Below are 19,162 nucleotides of genomic sequence, written 5' to 3' on the forward strand. Positions count from 1 at the left end.
AACGTCCAAAAGGCGTACCGAAAGTACATAACTTTGCACTGTCTTCATCCAAACTAATCTGCCAGAATCCACTATTGGCATCTAATTTGCTGAAGTATTGAGCTCCTGATAATTTTGAAGTAATTTGCTCAATCGATGGTAACTGAAAATGTTTACGTTTGATAGCCAAATTCAAATCACGAGGATCTAAGCAAATTCTCAATGTACTATCATTTTTTCTGATAATTACAATAGAGTTCACCCAGTCAGTAGGTTCCTCTACCTTTTTTATTATTTTTGCCTTCTCAAGTTCGGCTAAAGTTTGTTTAAATTGCTTATATAAAGGTATTAGAATTTTTCGTGTTGCATGAACAACTGGAGTAACGTTCTCTTTTAATTGAATTTTATAATTACTTTTCAAACATCCTAATCCCGTAAAGAGATCTTTGTTTTTCTCAATAAAATTATGATAATTATTAATATCAATTTGTTCAGTTACATCTACACGTTTGATTAAATTTAATATCTGGCATGCGTCAATGCCTAATATACATTGTAAATTTTTCTCTACAACAAAAAATTCTAATATACAATTGAAATTCTTATGTCGACAGTTGAGATAACATTTTCCTAGTACTGGTAAAAAATTGTTTGTGTATGATCTTAATCTTACATTCGAGTCTATTATGAAATTCTGATGTAAATTCAATAGTTTCAACTTATCTATTGAAATTAAATTAGCTTGTGCTCCTGTATCCATTTTAAATTTTACATTAGTTTTATTATTAAGACAAAGTGTCACATACCAAGAGCTGTCATTGTTTTCAGGACTGTTTTCAATACCATAAACGAAAACATAATTATCGTTGTCTGCATCCTCGTCAGACGGATTTCCATCTCTGTTGACCTCGTATATACTCTTCTTTTTGCACATTTTTGCGAAGTGATTATTGTAACCACACACTAGACACTTTTTTCCAAAAGCTGGGCACTGATTTTTACCATGTCGCTTTCCGCACTTATAGCAAATTCCACTGTTTTCTCCTAACGTATTTGACATCTGACCTCTAAACCTTGCAACCGAATTTGAATTAAAGCGCGAACCACACTCACTTTGTTGTTACGCACTCTGCCGACTGCTTTGCTGCTGGCTCCGGCCATTTTGTTGACGCCTTGAATAGGTTTTCGGATTATGTCCTTTATAAACAGTTTCAATTTCCAGACTGGATTCCCTGTGACCTACTCTGGAACTAGACATCATGGTTGACTGCTCTCTCGATTTTTCTACTGCTATACAAATTTTTATAGCTCCGTCCAAGTCTTTTTCATCTTCCTGTAGTAGTTTTTCTTTGAGCATCTGATTCTGCAAACCACATATCATCATATCCTTGATGAGACTATCTTTCAATTTATCGAATTCACACGAACGGGCTTTATTTTTTAGGTCCGCCATCGATTCGGAGATAATTGTGTAATTCTTTACACCGATACAGATAGCCTGATTTATGAAATATGCAATCAGAATCCTCGTGAAATCATACGTCGAAATTGTCACAAATTCTTCGATACTTCGGATTATCCTTCCAACAATCAGTTTAACATTCCTTTGGTGAATAAAATGGTTCTCGGGATGATGAAAGATGAGAATAACGCAGTTCCGATGACTGATTACGAAATTGTATACAATTCCAAACATGGTATTCCAAGGATGGTATCAATGAGAAGCAGCAGCAGCAGTTGGTAAATGATGAGGATGAAATTAATCAAATCATCACATGCTTGGGGGTTATCAAGAAGGCAAAGAGGGTCAAATCTTCTATGGTGAAGAATAAAATTACATTCGATGAGTATGTGAATTGCTTAGATAATTGGAAGAATATGAGTGTTACCCAAAATTGGATTCAATCCGATGAACATCAAGTACTTTCCATTGCCCAATACAAGATTGCCCGCAGCCCTGAAGATGATAAACGTTATATAATTCCAGATTCACACGATACGCTTCCTTGGGGCCTCTATTCTATCCCTCAAACATCAAATGCTATGGATATTGACGATAAACCCCTTTAGTAGATATGTATTTGCCTGCAGTTCAGCTGAGAAAAGAATTTTATATAAATGATGAATGTTCAACTAACTACTTCATTGAATTGATGGATGTAGCCGTTACTACATGGTAGGATATCATAATGAAGAAAAGAGAATTGGAACTTTCTGTTTTTCTATGTTTAATGTATAAGTTTGAAAATGTCCTTATAGGACGAAACTGCAGTAACGTTAGTTACAAATAAAAGTGGTAGAGATTCAAACAACTTTGATAGCAGCAAAATATCTCGATGTAATGTAATTGTGAAAATATTAGTGGAATCATTAGATATCAATAAATATTTTTCAGTCTGTTGTTTTTTGAATTCACGAATAATTCCTTCCTACGTTAGAAACTTCCAAAATCCGCCCCCTTTCCAAATCTACTAACCCACACTCATAACTAACATGAAGCTAATTACAGTCTACAAGCAATTTTCATCTATTCGAAAGGATAAATATTGTTCCCTCATGTGGTGGCGTTGTTATGAATCAATATGATTCAACCAAATCAGACTGATTTACTATTTTCTCAATATCCTAGGTGAAAAATCTCAATGTAGACTGATTTACTATTTTCCTCAATATATAAAGTGAAAAATCTCTGTTCTTTACAGAAAAGATTATTCGGTTTTATCAATTCAATTCCAAATGTTCGACTGAATAAAAATTTCTTACCTCTGTAGATGGTTATTTCTTCAAACTGACACGTAATGTGAGGAAGATGCGCTTATTTCAACACCGTTTTTCGTGACACCTTACAATGCAAATCATGAGTTTTTGAAAAAAAGTGTGTTTTTCGCTGCGATAAAAGTGAACAAAATGACCGTTTCAGCGCGTTATATTTTTTGTTTTTTTTTATTCGATGTTCATGACAGAAATGACCGCTTCAGCGTTGAATTTCACTAGTTCGTACTTCCATTGTCTACTATATAAAATGATTTGAAATCCCTGAAACAACTAAAAAAGAAGAATTGAAAATTAATAGCTGAAAATAACAATTATATTAACCAAAATAAACCTGAGATGAAATAATAGTGGAATAAAATACAAGTAAAAATAGAACAATTGAATAAATAAAAATAAAGAAATGAAAATAGAAAATGAAAATGAAAAGTGGAGAGATTCCAAGTCACGTTAGTTCACGACGTTTCGATTGTTAGTATCTACAATCGTCTTCGGGTGATGACTGGACTCATTCCTCCGAGAGATGACTATTTATAGGTCGTTCGAGTACTTTCACTTATACCCGCTTTCCATTTTCCGCTTCACTGGTTCCGTGGGAGATGACCGTTTTGGCGGGAGTTGGCCATTTTTCGTTTGATGATGGGTTTCCATATGTTGCGTATTTCTACGCTGGCTTGGCTGAATACGTTGTTGGACAACATGTATGCGGCTTCCTTGAATTTTCTCCTAAACCAATGTTCTTCTCTGTGCAAGATCTCAGCTTGGGACCACTCGATGTTGTGTTGATGGGTCCAAACATGGTCTGCTATTCCTGATTTGCTGGTTTCCCCTTGCTGTGTGTGTTTCTTGTGCTCGGCAATGCGAACATTCAATGGCCTCTTAGTTTCACCAATATAGGATTTTCCGCACTTACAGAGTATCCGGTAAATGCAATTCTTGGAATCGCAGTCCGCGTTTGGTGGCCTGGTTTTCGTGAGGCTGCTACGGATAGTGTTACCGGATATGAAGCAGGTTCTGATGTTGTACTTGGAACCAATTCTTCTTATCCTCTCCGATAATCCTCTGATATAGGGAAGTGCAAGCACTGGTTGTGACGGCTTCTCTTCCTTGCGAGGCTCCTGCTGTCTTCTAGCCAAAGTCTTTTCTACCATCGCTTTGGAGTAGCCATTCCGTTGAAGATCATTTTTGATAATGTCTAGTTCCTTCTCGAGACCTTCCTTCGTATTACAGAGCCCAAAAGCACGGTCTAATAGAGTCTTGATGATTCCTCTTTTAGTCGATTGATGGTGGTTGGATTCGTGGTTCAGATACTGTCCTGTATGAGTGGGTTTTCGGTATACAGATGTTTCCCACTTAGTGTCGGTCCTCTTCACCAAAACGTTTGTAGATACTAACAATCGAAACGTCGTGAACTAACGTGACTTGGAATCTCTCCACTTTTTATTTTTATTTTCTTTTTTTATTTCTTTATTTTTATTTATTCAATTGTTCTATTTTTACTTGTATTTTATTTCACTGTTATTTTATTTCAGGTTTATTTTGGTTAATATAATTGTTATTTTCAGCTATTCATTTTCAATTCTTCTTTTTTAGTCGTTTCAGGGATTTCAAATCATTTTATATAGTAGACAATGGAAGTCCGAACTAGTGAAATTCATCATGAAACATTGTTAATCACCTTCAAACAAACCGCTTCAGTGTATAATACGCCACCTTTCTTTTTATTATCATGACATCACCAACCTTAATCGCTGGAATGGACGTGTAGAACCTCAAAATTGGCCAGCTCGCAGTCCTGATATGAATCCTCAAGATTTCTATTCATGGGGTCACCTAAAGGCTCGTTTTCAAAACTAATGTGCTAGATGTGAATGACTTGAGGAATCGAATAAATGACAAATGTAATATAATAAGGAATACTCCGGGTATTATTGAACGTGTCGATAATCAATGACAAATCGATTGCAGTCGTGTATTTTATCACAAGGTGGACATTTCGCGCATTTATTTCAAGTTCGAAAGTGTTTTTTATCATTTACTTTCAGTCTTCACCCGGCCATCAACTACAGACAACTTCAGGCTAACTTAGCCAGTTTAGTGGATACTGTGATAGTGAAAACATGTCTTGTGAATTTCAAAATATATCACCTCCAAAACTTCAAGATTCCTTCTGGTTTGATTGTGATTCAAACTGCTATTGAATTTCAATTATAATTATTCATAACCTAATAACATCGAATTTCAAGTTTCTTCAATGTATTTCTATGAACTTGCAATTCTTTTTATGTTATTTCACATCAGGCGCCCGATACTATATTTTTCATAATCAAAAAATGAAATCATTTGAGATGAGTACCCACATCAGCATATTGCAGCTAATATAACGGAAATAAGTATGAGGCCTTTTGACTTCGGAAAATGATCATTTATATTTCTTGACATCGAAACGAATCATTTGGTGTAAAAATGATTGAAATCAGACGAACGGAAGTGACCTGTTTTTGGCGGATTCGAAACTTTCTCACCTTAAGGAATCTGAATATATCGTGTGTTTTAGTATACGATGATTTTCATTACCGGATGAGTTTATTAGTTGCATGATACGTAAAAATATGTCGGAGGTGGATAATCAAATTTTGTTTCTCTTTGTTTTGATGTGCTGCACGTTGAGATCCAACTATCATTAACGAAATTAGTGCCCTTCTGATATGTTGCGCCGTCTTTGTTTTTTTAAAGAATGTTACTGGAGTTTTTCTCAGCACCAAACCGTTATTTTAACACTTCGACATGTGTTTCGATCACCAAGTAATCATCTTCAAGAGAAAGATAAACTGATTTTTGTCGATACATTCTGCATTAGTTTCTTTTTCATTTGATAAGCTGCACGTTAAGATCTAACTGTCATTAAGGAAGATGTGTCTAGTGCCCTTCTGACATTTTGCGCCATTTTTTTTTTCTTTGTAATAACTCATTCATTTCCACAAATCACACATTTTCTACCACGCCACCACCTCCGACGCTGACAACGTCACTTTCAAAGTTTTAATGTTTTATCATTATTATTATTATTATTCGACCCTTATTTTCGAGTTCAATATCATCTATCACAATCAACCAACCGATATTTATTACCTCCATTCTGATTAACTGACCGACACCACTCTGTGTCATAAGTTAGGCTAAGTGTTCCACAAGGTTCTGTTCAGGAATCCAAAAATTCGCAAAATAAACCTTCATACGACAAAGCACTGTCTCAAGTCATCTACTGATGATGCTCATTTGATTGGCGGAACGCGTTAAATGATAGATGACTGTCATATTGAAATACAAAAAACGACAATGACGACGAAACGAAAAAACTCACGCAGAATAGTCGAAACGCACGCAGAATGGTCGAAACGCACGCAAAACGATGGAAACGCACCAAAAACAACGTATTTTGAAATGTCTTTTTCAAATACTTCGCTTTCCCATTGCCTCCACCATCAAATGTTAACTCCACAACATAAAACTCCTCGACACCTTAGAGTGTCATCTCCTACTTCTCCTGATGATGTTAACTTGGTTAACAAAGATAAGACTTAGTGTCCTTCTGACATGTTGGAACGCACGTTAGAACGTTAGACCCTCCTAGTCGTTGTCATCTCATTACCATACACTTTTTATCAAGTCGTATTCCGCTTCAAATACTGCATCACCCCATAAACAACGATTTATTTTACAACCGAGAGCACCGAACCTGTCATGTTTCCGTTAGCGACGTATCACCTCTATAGCATCTGCATCTCTCTCCGCATCGACTACGTCACACATGTCTCTCAGTCTTACACACACACACACCTCTTATGAAACATCAATTCTTTCCCAATCATAAGGATATTTCCCTATCTTCAAAATGAAAATGAGGTTACAATTTCCCTAAAATTCTAGTGAAATCAAAAAATGCGGTCAAGTATAAAAAAATTAGTCAATTTCAGTTGCAATTACTTCCTACATCCCACGTTGGTGTCAAGGCTAAGGACAACGTCTACCACGCCGACAACCTGGGTTCGAGATCGCTTTTTTCAATTGAATTTCTCACAGCTACCGGTAACCACGTGAATGGTACGTGACAAAAGGACCCATAGGGTGAGGCGGAGTCTCAAGGGGGACTAGGCTCTTTGAATCTCTCCGATCCTTCTCTACAAGTTTGCTCATCTAATGATTTGAATTTCCCGCTGTATGCGAGGTAGCTTCTGATTGGTCGACTGTATGACGGCAAAAGTGGAGGAGTGGGTTCTGATCGTCTAAGGACCAATTCACACACAATGGACGTTTGGCAGAGACGAGGCGCTGACCTATGTGCCTTCCGTGTGAACTGGGCCTGAGGTTCAAAAATCGACAGAATGAAGCGCCATAAGAAAATACATGTACTTTGTACAGGGTTCAGAGGTTGGGACCGGGTTTTTTCTATTGCGCGAGTCACATATGGCGCAGTAACGGTAAACATCAGACCTCCTTCTTGACCAATAAAATCTGTTTCGAATATTAAGTAGGGGTTTCTATTGGCCTGGGAGATCGGCTTTTGGCGCATCATGAAAGTCTTCAAGTACTTTCTTGACAAACTTTCTGGGTGTGACTAGCTTGTAGTATCCCCTTCAATACAAAAAGTTAACTCATGCGAGAAAACGTAGTCCGGGCTATTTTCTCCCTCCAACACGTGTTTCACAAATATCTCTTTGCAGAAATCGTCCTATCTTGGACTCTCCTCAGTGCTCCTCGGTCCCATTCCGGTTCTAGCTATTTTTCGTCATCTTTCAAAACGCGTATGGCCGTCACTTGTTCAGTTGATTCGTATATACATATTTCGACCTTGGTATTGTAGAACCAGAATTCAATCATTTCTTGAACCTTGGTCCAGATCAATTTGCCTAGTCTGCATCCTATTTTTGGCATAACTGAACTGTCATCATTGTTTTTCCCACAGCAATTTTTCAATCGTCGCAAGACATTTGACAAGGTTCTATAAGAGGGTTTCTCCCAGAAATGATGTTTGGTTACCAGATACTACAAGTTTCGCTCGGGGAATCGTAGTTCTGCTACTTCTCAACTTCTTTTCCTTGTTGGGTCAATATATCGACAGGTCGTGCAATTTCAGCCCCTATCGCGAAAGTTTTTAACATGCAGTGCGCCAAGGCCCAATCTTCTAGTGCTAGTAACAAACTTATTTTTTTCACTACTAACCTGAGAAATTGCTATTATTTACTCCATTCCCCTAAACAGAATTAATATTTCTCACCCTTGGTAAATAATGATAATAAAAAAACACCTAGGTAAATAATGAGAACAATTTTATTATTTTAAAGATATTCACAGAAACTTTTGTTAACCTAATTATCAACTAGAAGTAGGAAATTGAAAATTGGAAATACGCTTGAAAATTATTTGAAATTATAATTAATTGTAAAATTGTGACAAACATGTGTATTCCAGCATTTCCTGTATTAATGGAACTAACATTTGGACCAGGTAAATTCACTTCTGAGTTACAAATAATCCTCGTATTTTGAACGCATCCATTATCTTTTTCCACTAAATTATCTTCAACATGGACGTTTTCTAAGACAGCATCTTGACTTGCAGAAAAAGTTATATTTGAAGCTTCATTGGATAAATTACATTTTTGCACTAATTCGGCGATTCTCTTCTTATCAGCTATTAATTCCTCAATACATCCTTCAGCCACTGCAGCCGACTTCCACCCACCGTACCGTTTCAGGCTTAGTAAGTCTCCTCCGTTTTCTGCGAGAAGTGTTGCCGAGCTACGTCTTAGAGAATGACCAGTATAACACTAAGGATTTTCTGATTTGAGATAATTAGCCACGACATATGGTACTTTACTAATAGTATTGTGCACAATATTTTGTTTAATATGTTTACCTTTACGGTATCAAATAAATAGTTTTATAATGTCAGTTGGCCTATTAGCTAAGTATTTTTTAATAACATTAACCCATTGTAGCTCAACAACAACAACTTCCTTGATGTTCTGTTCTTTGAATTAAGAATATTTATCATGATAATATCATCGCAAACATCTAAATCGTCTAGGAGCATATTGCATATTTCATCTGTTCTGCAGGCACAGGCAACACCAATTACCATAACAGCCTAAATATCATTCCATTAAAAAATTAAACACAATCTAATAATGAGAAAGTATACCTTTTTTGATAAATATTCGTCATCAGGAGCTTCAACTATAAATTGGTCAATTTCTTCCTTTGTAAATACTTTTGATTTCTTAGGTTTATAATTACTGTTTTTTCGTTTTAAAAATGCTACAAGCTTGAAGAACTCTGAAATGTCAATATTTTCTTTTATTGTAAGTGTCGATTGTAGCAAGGAATTATTTGCCCACAATGTCGATACTTTTTTGCCTTCAGATTTCTCTTTGAAATACGCTAATATAACATTTTGTTATTTTAGCAACTTTCCTCTCTTCACACCATGTTTTCAGTTGGTTATATGCATTCATGTACAGTCTCTTTGATTTTTCTGGCAATAAATCACTACTTGTACTAGCTGCCACCACTCTAACTTCAGGCGGGGTACACATCATCTCTAAATCATCATCACTTGAATTTTCACCCATTTTTGAATCAATTATATTGACGTTTTACTTATATAAGATCTTTTAACTTCTTCAAAATGACATCTAAGTTTGAATTAAAACCGCATTTGGCAAACTGACAGCAATAAAAATCATTGTACAGTGCTTGGTTGCCATAGAAACGCCGGCAAACGTTTTCATGGCCTAAGTGATGTTGCGCGCTTATCATCGACATCGCGTATTCAACATGGAAACTGTACCGTTTCAATTTGACATGCAACAATTCATAGCTGCCTTGGGTTATCATATTACCAAGGAAATTTTTCTCTCACTAGAATGCAGAATTGAGAAATTCTAAATTCTGAACATACAGAAGCGATGAGAGAAGTGGAACATTGAAATATATCAAAAATGCAATGAGATATTTCCTAGATTCATATCAAAATTTAGCACATGCCAAATTTTTACATAAATAAAGCCAGTCTGATTAGAAACACGCTCCACTCTACTTGATATTCCGATATATTCAACAAATTGTTAGAAAATTACTAATGCCAAAATTGAAATTGTTGATATATCAATGTTAGTAACTCTAAAAAATTCTACAAGACTACTGGGGGGCGACCATAGGCTAAAGGAGGGTCGAATCACACCAGCATTCAACAATCGATCACTTTCTGTTGGTAATACTCCCCACTGACGGTATGGTATTCTGTAAGGGGCCTTGCAAATAGGTTGGGTCCCAGGGTTATTCCATGCTCGACTTTCGTAGTGCTAGTGAGTGCTTCACTTTCTCCCAAGAAAAGGTCCTGATATTTCTTCAGTAGATCCAGTAAATTATTTCTGGTTGTAGAGTCCAGGTGTTCCAGCTCAAAACCATTTTCATTCCAATAGTTTCCTTCCAAATTCATTCCTCCTATTGTTGACTCCATTGTATTTCTCCTGTACCATCTCACAAGCGACTGCTCTCACTATATTCAGTTTCTTGTTCAGGGTGACTTCTTTCAGGGATGTGTTGACCACTCTGATCCATAATTAATCACTCCGAGTTGCCAAATATTGCATTAGCGCTGTGAACTCCATTTATTCCGAGGTCAACTACTTCACTGACGATTAACTGACTTTCCACTCTTTTCACAAAAATGGCTGGTACCATGGTCTCGAATCGGTCTGGTGGTACTACTTTTTCTTCCATCAGGATGTCAGTCTCCCATTTTGGCTTTGAAGTACTGTTTTCTAACGTTAGGTTCCTGGGTGGGGTGTGTCCTCGAACTGACTCAGTTCATCTACTGATTTTTCTGATTCCACCATTTTTTCCTTCTTCAATTTTTTCCTACTCTTGTAGTAATTGGTTCCTTCTCACTTAACCCTTCCATGATCTAAATCATCCTTCATACCCATAGTTTTGCTACTTTGTGGCGTGTCTTCAATTTTCCTTTCACAGAGAACATCTAATTCCTGTTACTTTTGGACTTTTTCTTTCTTTGAAGTGCTGTTTTCTTTTTGCTGGTTTGATAGTTGTGAACATACTCTTGTTCACTTCTAAAAATAATATGACATTGTGTGGTAGTTGAAATAAAATAACAATTACAAATAATAAGGGGTCAACGCATCTTGTTTTATATACCCGCTACCAATGGAATGCTCTCTAATAGTTTCGAATATTATGTACTGTTCTAGAAACCTCTAGAGCGCGAAACTTCCAGCCCATATGTCTTGAAAAGCACTCCCTTAGGGTAAAAAGGGAAACTTTTTTCTTCGATGAGGGATTAAAGGGCTACCAAACCATTAACTCCCATGATCGCTCAACAATGATCTGCAATATTCTAGAATGTTTCCGGGTATTCTAGACTATTGCCGTTGAGATCTCAAGAATTCACAGTCACTTCTTTCTAAAAGGTTACTCTATTAGATTTTGAAATAAAAGTCGGCTTTAAACTTCAAAACTACTATATTCAATAATAAAGAAAAATGATACAACACAATAGTTAAAGGAAAATACCCAAAAAGAAATAACAATAAGCAAATCTCGATAACAAAACTCAAATTTAGTGCCTTCGCCGTAAATTACTACAATATACGATGACTGTGATACTTTAACTTGACCGATAATTTCTGACCGCTAAATAACTATGACTCAATTATTAGGTGCACTCTGTAAAGTGATTTTTATAGTTAACTCCTTCCCAAAAATTCATCAAATGGTGATTCTACATGTATATTTAACTCACCGCAGTTTTTTTATCTCGTCCCGGCTTCTCCTGTAGGTTACCCAAAAATATATCGTAGCAATACTTCACTTCAATTATAACTTGTTTATACACGTTTTCGGCCTGCTGAATTATAATTTTATTTGATATACGCACTACACTGCCCGATTCCCACTCTAATGTAACCCGTGTTAGGAATCACACGTTACTCGACTTCTGAAGGTTGTCGTTCGTAGGGGTGCGACAGCTGGTTAACGGAAAAAACAGATTTCTTTTTAAACACTTCTTTATTCTTACGACAGAATAAAAGACTATCTAAAATCGCACCCACCGCCTCTTTTCAAATATTTAAACTCTTCAAAGATTTAATTAACAGGAAAACTATTTCCCAAAAGAAAATACCGTTCTTGGTCGACCGTCGAAAGAACCCCTTCCAGCCCAAAGATTTCGCGAACACCATGAGACCACTGCCTCAGGCAAAATCACTCCGAACACACCTTAGTAAGATGGTCGCTAATTTTTCATGCCGTTCTTAGTAACTGTCGCTCACGCGCGACGGAGGTCACCAGAAAACCTATTTCGCTCAACTTGCAATCTGAAGATCTCAAGGTTCGAGAACTGATATATTTGTCTGCCCGTTTGGTTGAATTCCGATAAGTAAGTATTTCTTATGACGGAGCGTCCGGCGAACGAACCAGCAAACTTTTTATAAACACTTATAAACACTAAAAATGTGAAACGTCTCTTTTTGTTTATCATTGTATTTTTTCAATATGAACCCTTCATATTCCTTATAATATAATGGCAGACAATAGAATATTCACAAAAATATTCCCAAAGAGTAAGCTGATCAGACTCTTGTCTCCGAAGCTCCGACACAGTAGGGAGTGCGCGCCAGCATTATCAACCAGTGACCGTGGGGTTGGGGATCATTGCGTGCAAGAATTGTGTTTCCTAAGTAGACGTAATGAGTCAAGAAAATAAAATAATCAAAACAACTATTCATCCTAAAACACAAGAGTGTTTTGGATAAAGTCGGCAGAGTTCGAAGGAGAAATGTCGTTATTTCATATATTTTTTCTCATCTTTTCGGACGATATTCGTCACACCGGGAGCTGACCTCCACGACGAATATCGTCTTGCTCTGATTGTAAAGAATATCTACATCAGGCTTATGAGCCTGATTGTGAGGAATGAATAGTCCCAATAAAGTCAGCACTTCTTATTCTCCATAATGGATTCAATATCCCCTGAAGCGTAGAGCTACACCGGTATCTTGTCAATACCGCAAAAGTGTCGTGGTAATAAAGCACTTTTAGGGCCGTGTTATGTCGATGGATATAGACTGAGATCACATACGCTGAACATGCTGACAAGTGCATTAGGATCTCAGGCCTAGCGGCAGGCCCTGCATCTTGTGTCAGGATCCTCTGTACACATCACGCGACTGCGGTAGACTGACTAAGTTGTTGAAGACATCATCTTAGCAGACCATGATGAACCCCTGTTTACGACTTCACCCCACTCGACCTGAAAAAAGCGAAGGTCTTCAATGTTGTTAAAGTAGGCCCATGCATTGGTTTATCTTTGTGTTGCTGCAGAAGTGAATTGACCTCTGCGGCTTCTATGTGGGCCTTTCGCGAAACGGGTTCCAACTGGACGAAAAAGTTGTGAATGTCGAACAACACTAAACTATTTATTATTATTACGGTCACTATTATTTGAAGAACAAACGGTAATAGCAATAATAAATTAATATTCTTGAAATATTGTTACAATTTAATTTATTCATCACACTATTAAACTCGTGTCCTGAAAAAAAGTGAAAGAAAAAATACAAACAGATTCCTGTTCTTAGGAGGTAAAAGATACTGTGAGATTCTAGAAAAGTAAAAAGGTTGTTTATAATTAATAATTGAGTAAATTAACTTCCTTTTCGAAGGGTGTCACAAGTGCTCTATACGCCCTATGTACGGATTTATCATCAACTAAGGAAACTATCTCAACTTCTATTTACGAAATGAACAACATTCTCTCACATGTTACTGATACCTAACAAAATGATATTTATAAAAAAGTTTACAAATATAACAAAAAATTTTGGTCAATTGTAAAGTTAATACTTAAAAATTAATACCTTCGTAGTTGGGACACCCTGGCACCTAAAAATAAAATAAGGAATCAGATATGGAAAGCAATCACTCCTAAAGAAAATAAATAACATATCAAATCAGGAATAAAATGAATATATTCATATGCAAAATTCCATCGAATTAAATTTATATTTGCAGTTAATGTGAAAATCAAAGAAGCATGGCCTCACTTGATTTCAAGGTTAGGTTAGGTCCAAAGGGTTTATTGTGGCTCACACCTATTCATACTCGGTCAAATAAACCCAGCTTCTTAACGAAGCCGATTTGTTTGTATGATGAGTGGTCTTTCAGGTCAGATGGTAAGAGTACGGCTCTGCCCACCTGATTCGGTCTCCAGCGGGGCATCGTCAGCTACACCTGACGATGCCTTAGATTCAGCCGTGCAGGGCTTTTTCGCCTCTGGTTTTGGTGAATTATCACTTGAGCGCAAACGTTTGCTAACCTGCTCATGGGGGGGTTTGTTTCCCCACCTGAGACAGATTCTGCATATGCCGCTCAAAGATTTGGTGCAAGGCGGTTTTATAAGGTACCCCATTCTTGAGGAGACGACTCAGTCGTTTCCTGGCTGCATCACCAAACCTTTTTTTAAGTGATTTTAAGGTAGTGCCTTAAAACTGCAACATGATCTATTGGAGAAATTCAGGAGTTTCGATTTCTCCAACTCCAACATGATCTATTGGAGAAATTGAAACTCCTGAATTTCTCCAATAGATCATGTTGGTTTCAAATAATATATGTTTCATCGAATGGAAATAATAGTGTTTTTCCAAAACTTTCGATTATATCGGAAGTTGGTACCAATTTCCTTAATTCAAATATATCCTAATATATCCCATCGAAATGCTTAATTCATGCAATGCAATGCATATTATTCAATTTGTGAATTCTTCAAGACATTTTTCATGTACAATGCCCTGACACATCTACAAGTGTTTGGAAAATATTGAAATTGTTTTCAGATGCAGTATGGCATATTCTGTATACAATTATTGTCTGTTGAAAAAAATAAGTACAACTGAAAATAAAAACCAGTTGTATTGCGTGATTTAATTAGAATTTATTTCATTTGGTACACAGTACCAAATGATACACAGTACAGTTAACGATCAAATAGGAATATTTCTCGGTGGATTGAACATCTGATACGAATTAAGCAAGAATCTATGAAAACCTGTAAAATTCCACGGAAATCAGGTAATTGTAACCAATAAAAAACGTCCCTAAGTAAATTCAATGAAACGCTGGAGAAATCTAAGAGACTCTCAAACAGTTTCTTTTTGTTCAAATAAGTGACAACAGTCTACTCTGGGACTAGTTACTTCGAAATTGACCTGTTTGTTTTGAATGATATTTAGAACCCTAATACAGCACCTTTCAGACTCCAAGCTCACGATACATTTTTAGGGGATCATTGGATATTCACTAATAAAGGGATATCATTGGATATCCCTTTATTAGTGAATATCATGCCAAAATGAAAACTATAACCCTAGTGGAGGGTAATTTGCCAATAGATCTTGCAATAATTCAGATAATATTTAAATCAAACGCCGTAAAAAAAATGGGATAGGGAAATTCTGTATGATTTTTATTGAAACATTTTCATGATTAAAAAAGGTCATTTATATTATATAAATTATTTGGAGCATGAGAGCATCCTTCAATCGTAGTATTCAGCCATTTATTTTTGTACGTTTAATCTTACGTTTACAACCCTTGAGCCAAATAATTGGTACGATATGACAAAATTAATGACTATATGAAAAACCAATTTCACAAAAAGCCTCTAGTAAATTATCACCTTTGCATATAGAGATTACTTTCCTTAAAAATAAAATTAATGTTTTCCTGTCCCATTTTTTGTATGGCGTTTGTTGGAGTGTCCCAACCCTCTTGGGTTGTTTTCTTTTTTCCACGATTTTAACGTGCCTCACCTACAACTGATATCATAATGCTGAAAATCATTTTCTGCTTCAAGACTATAGAAATCATATAGTTTCAAGAAGTTTCAAATGACCTCCCCCTGCCCTCTCAAGCACCTACATCGTACTCAATGCAACAAGTGCTTTGTAGTCATGTAAGCATATTTTTGTTACGATTATACTCGAGTTATCCAAGAGTAACTATACTCAGAAACATAACACTCTACAAATTGCTGTCACTTTTACGCAGGCCAATGCTAACACCAAAAGCGAATCAAGAACGCCTACTGATGTTGCCGGTTGGCAATAACCGTCATCCTTTAAAAGCGAGCGCTCATCAAAATTCACTTCAAAGCGCGTTTCATTTGGGAGCTAAATCAGTGCCAAAGGCGCGGTGTTGTTCCAGTACATGAAACTCTTGAAAGACAACTCTAATAGAGGAGACAATGCGAGGAACTTTAAAAGACCCGAGTATGTGCTAGACTCTATTAGATACTTGTGAAGAATCCAAATACGTACTGAATTCTATAAGATACTCTTGAAGGTATCACAGGTCTCAATAAATGAAATGAAAACAAATACAGAGGGTACACAAAAACAGGACATATTAAAAGAAAGTTCTACCGGTTTACTTTCTTGGGTAAGGAATTGCAATACTAACACCGGAGTCCTAGATAAATTCAAAACTGGAGGTCTCTAAAAAGGGCGTCCAGAGAGAATTGGCTGATACGAAAGTGGTATATTTGAAGAAGATTCCGAAACCTGGGAAAATCCGACAATCTTCGGTGAATACCTTGGCTTTTGCATTGAAAGCATTAAAAAACCATTTGACAAGTATATTAAGAACGTATTAGTGGCCAATATGCATACAGGTCAGTATGTCAATAGAAATACTTTATGTCGGGTCATGAAAAAGAAGAATATGCTTACAAGAACAAGGAAGAAGTATAAGTTGTTTTTTTTTGGATATTGATGGTGCATTTTAAGAGTGTCCTTACGAGTCATCCAAACGTTGAACAGACGTATAGTAATAACAGCTACAGATGGATGGACTGCTCGGAACGAAAATTGGTATATCCCGTTATGAAGGAAACTGTCGTGGCACGGGTAGCAAGGGTTGTTCTAGGGGTAGTTGTTTCTATACTATTATGGAACATCATTATGGACGAGTTACGAAAACTTCTGAACCATAATATATGTAAACTGTTGTTCTAAGCCTACAAAATTCAGAACAATTGAAATAATATACTAAGGGGAAGCATGAGCAGCAGACTCTATACCTTCAAAATTTAGGGCAACTGAAATAATATACTAAGAGGAAGCATGAGCAGCAGACTCTGAATATCAAAATAAGATGAATCCAGGAAAAATTACTTGGCATAATTTTGAGGCGAAAAGATACAACTGTCAGGGAAGTTGAATAATGGAGTAATACTAGATCCCTGACTGACTGACATGGTCTCTTCAGAACGATGTGAACCGTTCTGAAGAGACCATGCCCAGTACTGATGATGGTATCAACCGACCTCTCAAATCTTCTAATGTTGTTGATTCTATCTGATACACTTCAGACTTCAAATGACCCCATAGAAATAAATCTACAGGAGTGAGATCCGGAGACCTTGGAGGCCATTCTGTAGGACCTCTTCTGTCAATACAGCGACCAGGAAAATGATCATCCAAAAATTGTCGTACTGGAGCTGCATAATGAGGAGGTGCGTCATCCTGCTGAAAAACTATTTCGTTTTCGAATAAATTTATATCTCCCTCAATTGTCCTATTGATGCACGGTATTATTCGATTCTCCAACATATACAAATATTTATCACTAGTCAAATTATCATCGATAAAAAAAGGTCCTATGATGTGGTCACATAAAATTTCTGCCAAATATTCAGTTTTTGAGGTCGAGCCTGGTCTCAACTTATAAGGAGAAATCTTATGTTTCTTCAGAATTCGTTGAATAATAGATGGTGGAACAGCTATTTCTCGAGATAAATCTCTGATGGAATTCTGTTTAAAAAAAATGTGTTTAAAATTTGGATTTATCTCAAAGTAGGCTAAAACGTCAATTTCTGTATCTTGAGATATTACAAAACGTTTTTTAGTTCTCTTCTCAAAATGTTTTGTTTCTGAATCGACGATGAAGCACAGCAAAAAAAACTTCGACTAGATAATTCACGATACGGAAACGAATTGCTGTAGTGTTGGGGTGCCCTTATGCTATTTTTCTGGCAAACCAAGTAGGATTCTAACATATCACATTTTTCTTGATGGGAAAACGAAATTTCGAAAAATATTGAAACAGTAGTTGACAGTTACAATAATTTATGACATTGTCATGAGATATTGAGAATATTTGACAAATAGTATTTCAACAGAGTTTCAAAGGAATTTGATTACTTATAATAATTCCGCTTTATCGAATCAAACACATTTTTCCAACCTCAATAATATGACAACATAAATTATTTTTGTACTAGTTAAATAAATATTTCCACATAAGTAGCTTATTTTCAACTTTGGGAAGAAAGGTGATATAAGCTTTGTTGTTGAGAATGTTTTACGAATCGAAATGCATGTTGAAATATAGGGTGTTCCTTAAAAAAAATACCATTTTATGAAATATTTTGGAAACGCGACTGTAATTTTTTTATTTTCGGCATCGAGAAGGCCAATAAAAATGCTACTAGTTTGTCCGTTCAACCGAATTAGTAGCATCACTTGATTTGGAACACATAGATTTCGCGACATATGAAAGTTTTTTTATTAATACATATAATGAAAATTTGACTTCGCAGTTTGTTTCTGCTTGAAAAATGAATAAAAAACAGCCTCTATCCTTTTGCTACTCTAAACCTGTCAAATTTGACATTTTTCGAAAATCTTCAAAAAATCAGTTTTTTTTTTGTAAATTTCGAAAAACGCCAAAAAAGTTGCTTAGTTTACAATTTCATACCCTTGCTCGGAATTTGGACTCTCTACTGTCACTTCGACTTTTTTCCATTTTTTCGAATATTTCGCTTTATTTATTCGAACGAAACATGATTCAAATTTTATAATTTGGATTAATACTAGACTTCAATGTCATATCTTGCCCAAAAAATACCCCTATTGACCTGTTACCGGAAAAAGAAATGAATATACCTCCAGAACTTTTTTGTTGCAAAGTATATCTAGTTTTTTCTTTTCATTGTTATAACATTAAAATTAACAGTTCAAAAATAACTTTTCAAAACGCTCAAAGGTGCGAAATCGTTTCCTTTTTTTCAGAAATGAGGATGTATGCATCTCCACTCACAAGCGAGTTTGGTGAAATTGGTCACTTGTGTGAATCATTGTATTCGTGTCAAGTGCCAGTATAGGGATGTCTGCAGAATGCTATATAATGTCCGCTCTAAGTAGACCCACTGTGATTCGAAAGGGCATATAGATTATAACGACAAGGAGTCACTATGTCTGCTGCATGATTGTTCAAATCTAATCAACCTAACCTAGAGAAAATTTGATATCAACATTTAGCTTGCCTCTAAA

At 36.1% G+C, this 19,162-nt stretch overlaps 1 protein-coding gene across 2 annotated transcripts in view; it reads right to left on the reverse strand.

Annotated features, from left to right (window-relative positions):
• Positions 1-13,320: 13,320 nt before the first annotated feature.
• The window catches only part of LOC111509665 (uncharacterized), a 193,236-nt gene continuing 187,394 nt past the window's right edge, over positions 13,321-19,162 (reverse strand). For both annotated transcript variants that reach the window (XM_074170308.1, XM_074170309.1), the window contains exon 11: positions 13,321-13,715. The gene's annotated coding sequence lies outside the window, so the exon portion shown is untranslated. The remainder of the gene's footprint in view (positions 13,716-19,162) is intronic.

The sequence above is a fragment of the Leptinotarsa decemlineata genome, unplaced genomic scaffold, assembly GCF_025532065.1.
Source record: "Leptinotarsa decemlineata unplaced genomic scaffold, Ldec_3_MD MMD2_P_RNA_scaffold_8, whole genome shotgun sequence".
Taxonomy (NCBI): domain Eukaryota; kingdom Metazoa; phylum Arthropoda; class Insecta; order Coleoptera; family Chrysomelidae; genus Leptinotarsa; species Leptinotarsa decemlineata.